This window comes from Topomyia yanbarensis, chromosome 1, assembly GCF_030247195.1.
Source record: "Topomyia yanbarensis strain Yona2022 chromosome 1, ASM3024719v1, whole genome shotgun sequence".
Lineage (NCBI taxonomy): Eukaryota > Metazoa > Arthropoda > Insecta > Diptera > Culicidae > Topomyia > Topomyia yanbarensis.
In genome coordinates this window covers 201,512,175-201,517,318 of record NC_080670.1, presented here as the reverse complement: position 1 = coordinate 201,517,318, position 5,144 = coordinate 201,512,175, and positions in this window count along the sequence as shown.

Sequence of the window (5,144 nt, the reverse complement as noted above, 5' to 3'; positions counted from 1 at the left end):
TTTACATTTTCCTCAACAATGTTTAATATAAGGGTGCGCCGAGATAGTGTGGCAAAATCCCTGTCAAAAAAAAATGCGGACGAACATGGTCAGGCGATTTAAAAAGTTTGACGTTTGACTCAACTCGCCTGTGCATTGCCCCTAGGAACAAATGCAATTTGCGAATGCGATTTAAAAGCAATTTCAATACTTAGACAAATTTTCTGGCGGCTGAAATGGACTTGGTTGTTTTTTGCGTTTTTCAAACATGGCGGTTCATGTTTGGCTTAAGTTTAAAATTGTTTTTTTTTAAACAATTGGCGTGCTCCCGCTTGTATTTTGTTTGTTTAGTGCACTTAATTTAGCCAACGAATGTGGAAAATTGTGGAATCGTGCGTAAGTATAGTGCACTGAGAAAAATTCTATGGTATCTGTGACCCGACTTCCGTGGTTGTTTTAACTATTCGCCAATATAGCAGTAATGACCATGAGATTGGTAATACTAAACTTCTATATCGTGAAAAATACTACCAAAATCGATTATCGCTTAACTATACTGTTGTTATTTATGACAATTTGAACATGCTCACTACAACAATATCTACAATCTAAAGACAGACAATGGGATAGTTAAAAGTGCTCTTAAAATTAAAGTAAAAATGTCAATATGAGCATGGTAAGCATCTTAAAAATAACCAGTGATATTGTTATAACTACTTTTCGTATGATTGTTCTCTGCACAATATAGTAATAAGTCGTATACACTGAATATATAGTTATTACAATAATGTGAAGGTTGAAATAACTATATAAACTGTTTATGTGGACATGAGCCTTGTTGTAAGCACCTTTTGCGTATAGTGAATTTCAACTGACAATGCTTTGTATTACTAACAACCATAAAAGTTGTCAATATTTGCGTTCCCATTATGTATTCCTGCATTATGCATCCATTACAGTGGAAAATTGTGAATTAAGCATACGAGCGTGTTTTTGACGCACTTTTAATTTAAATTTTTTAACTATTGCGGTAATATTAGGTTTGTTCCAGTACACGGAAGTCACTCCGGAGTAAACAGGAGCAAAAAATCTTTGCTCCTTTTTATTCCGGTTTGCTACCAGAAGAAGAAAAAAGAGAAGAAGAGAGTACAGGAACGATTTTCTCCGGAGTACTTCCAGTTTCTCCTGGTACTGGAACAGACCTATTATTTCTATGATATAACTGGGATGTGATATAACTGATATAGTGAAAAGCCGTTGCATGAACGAATCCCAGCCAGAAAAATAATTACTGGGTAAAAATGAGCGTAACACTAGCCTTACAAATAGTCTGTTCCATGGTGAACTGTGAATCGATTTTGAAGTAGAATACTTCTAACGTTTCAATATGGGGTCCCGTTTCAAAAATTTCAGTTGAGAAATTTTCCCAGGTTTGAAATGCGAGTATCTTCCGTTCTACTGGACGAAATCGCAATATTTTTGCACTATCTGATCGGAAATTTGTGCACGTATATCGTATTAAATTTCGGAATTACTGCGACTACTATAAATAAACCAAAACAAGGATTTTCAGAAAATCCTTCGGAAACAGCGAGGAAAATGCGCAATTTGTCAGCATATCCCACGCAGAGCCGTCAAAAAGGAGCATGTAAGCGTTTCATTACATACGGGAATGTTATATATACAGGTCACGCGAGCTTGTTTTGTATCAGTGGGTGCTCGCTTACCACACGAGCAACATGCTCGTCCGGACGGTACAATGAGCGGTATCATGTTTGCGTTCCCGTACCAAGCGTCATCGCCAGGTTCTTCGTGATAAAATCCAGGGAATCACCAAATCTGCCAGTCGGCGTCTGGCTCGTCGTGGTGATGTAAAATGCATCTCCAATTTAATCTACGAATGCTGATGGTGTGCAGAAAAATGTCATCCGAGATGCCGTGACCTACACTGAACACGCCAAGCGCAAAACCGCAATGAATGTCGTCTATACTCTGAAGCGGCAGGGACGCACTTTGTATGGATTTGGAAGTTGAAAAGGTAGAACTCACTTGTATCATTATAAAAAGGCCCTTTTCAGGGCCACCAAAATCATTTCAAAGAATGAGTTTGCATTTTCTGTTTCATGGACTGTTTCTCCCTGGAGAGCTATTTGGGTTAAACCTTAAATTATGATTTATTTCAGTACGCAAATTGCAAATATGGTCAGAAACAAACTGGAGTGAAGTGAATTTTTACTAGGCGCATTCAAAAAAGGTTTCAATTCTCAAACATTTTACAAAGGTGCCGTATTACATTACTCTCTTTACCCTTAGTGTTCGATAATCTCCGTAGTGGAAACACAATTTCAATTTTGTTCTTTATCAAAAATATGTGGTCGACCAACCAAGGGGTGGAGCTACGACGAACACATATTGAGGACAACACAAAAAAGGACGAGCTTACGTTGTGCTGTAGTCAGGTATAAAAACTCAGCATGCTGTTGCTTACGCTCAGTTCGTTTCCAGCATCAGCATGCAGCAGTTCGTTTGCAGCATGTTCCGCAAAATTCAAACCGCTGTCCATTTGCTGCTGTCACAGAAGAGTTGCCAAGCACGCCGTCTTCGATGGCAAAACTGTTACCATATACACCAGCACCAAGTAAATTTCGAAAACTGCCCAAAGAAAAGGCCCTTTTCAGGGCCATCAATTTATCGACAAAGAATGAAATTGAAGTTTTGTTATTACAAGCATCAGCTTGTCAAGAGCGTTGGATGGTAAGTGAGCCACTTGTGAACAATACCGTCGCTTTCACGAGAATGGCACAAAATGAAAAGTTATTTGTGACAGTTTAGTGTAATGATTCAATTTACAAAAATCGAACGTTTCGATATAGGGGCTCCGTTTCAAAATTTTCGGCCAGAATGCTGCCTGTTTTTTCAAACGTGAAAATCTGCTGTTGTATTGAATGAAAACCTTCGATTTTTGCGCTGATTGGAAATAGTTGTGACTAATTCTGTAGAATGTACAATTACTGAAAATAACGGATTTTGTGAAAGCAGTGGTTGGTCCATACAATTCGATTCCAAGCCAGACTAGTTTTCGTTGGAAGGTCCACCTCTGACAATAGAAGTAAACTTTTTTACTATGAATTCAACTACAACTTCATTGAAAACAGCACAGCTAAAAAACTTTTGGGAAAAACGCGCAAACCTAAATTTTTCACTATAATGGAAACTGCCTGTGCCCAGCCGCACAGCATCATCAAGATTGATAGTAATTCAAGCCGGGAGGAAAGAGGTTGTAAGGCAATGGAAAACGAAAATTTCATTTATATCTTACTGGAATATAATTGGCTGGTCCTGAAAAGAACTTGTTGGTTTGTGGTTTATTTTGGGTCACAATTTAGGCCTGCTCGATTGCTGATAGCTGTGAATTTCTCGCAGGGCGACAGTTTCTGTTCAGTAGTGATGAGGCTTCCTAACGCCAACCGTGACTGAGGCACTTTTACACGGCATTCGTTGCTTACTGCTTGCGGGGAGGCTTTCCTCTGGTGGACTTACGAGCGGTTTGTTTGGTACGGGCCATTTATCAACAAAGAATCGAATTGAAGTTTTGTTATTACAAGCATCCGAAAGTAGCTTGCCAAGAGCGTTCGATGGCAAGTGAGCTACTTGTGAACAATATCGTCGATTTCACGTATTTCACAAAAGAAAAAGTTATCATTTGTTTGTTTGTTTACAGTTTCGTGTTTACTAGGCGCATTCAAAAAAGGTTTCAATTCTCAAACATTTTACCAAGGTGCCGTATTACATTACTCTTTTTACCCTGAGTGTTCGATAACCTCCGTATTGAAAACACAATTTCAATTTTGTTCTTTATCAAAAATATGTGGTCGACCTACGAAGGGGTGGAGCTACGAAAAACACATATTGAGGACAACACAAAAAAGGACGAGCTTACATTGTGCTGTAGTCAGGTATAAAAACTCAGCATGCTGTTGTTCACGATCAGTTCGTTTGCAGCATCAGCATGCAGCAGTTTGTTTGCAGCATCTCCCGCAAAATTCAAACCGTCGTCCGTTTGCTGCTGCTAGAAAGTTAGCCAATCACGCCGTCTTCGATGGCACCAAAACTATTACCACATACACCAGCTCCAAGTAAATTCCGAACACTGCCCAAACAAAAGGCCCTTTTCAGGGCCATCAATTTATCGACAAAGAATGAAATTGAAATTTAGTTATTACAAGCATCAGAAAGTGGCTTGCCAAGGGCGTTGGATGGTAAGTGAGCCACTTGTGAACAATACCGTCGCTTTCAAGTAGAATGGCACAAAATAAAAAAGTTATTTGTGTGATTTGTAGACAGGTTAGTGTAATGATTCAATTTAGAAAAATCGAACGTTTTCTAACGTTTCGATATAGGTGCTCCGTTTCGGCCAGAATGTTGCCTGTTTTTCTAAAAGTGAAAATCTGCTATTGTACTGAATGAAAATCTTCGATTTTTGCGCTGATTGGAAATAATTGTGACTAGTTGTGTAGAATGTTCAATTACTGAAAATAACAGATTTTGTGAAAGCAGTGGTTGGTCCATACAATTCGATTCAGAGCGAGCCAGACTAGTTTTCGTTGGAAGGTCCATCTCTGACAATAGAAATAAACTATTTCATTTTGAATTCAACTACAACTTCCTTGAAAACGCACAGCTAAAAAACTTTTGGGAAAAACGCGCAAACCTAAATTTTCCACTATAATAAAAACTAGTGCCCCCGCCGCACAGCATCATCAAGATTGATAGTTATTCAAGCCGGGAGGAAAGGGGGAGGGAGGTTGTAAGGCAATGGAAAATTTCATTTATAATAATAATACTTTATAATTGGCTGGTCCTGAAAAGAACTTGTTGGTTTGTGGTTTATTTTGGGTCACAATTTAGGCCCGCTCGATTTCTGATAGCTGTGAATTTTTCGCAGGGCGACTGTTTCTGTTCGGTAGCGATGAGGCTTCTTAACGCCAACCGTGACTGGGGCACTTTTACACGGCCTTCGTTGCCAACCAGCCCCCTGTCAAGGACGACGTCTCTGTACAGCCAGCATCACTGCCATGAAAGGCAAAACATTGATTTTGAACCGAATGATTAGAAGCTGTATTTAGTTACAAAATGTCAATTAAATTAAATTATTAAATCATTCC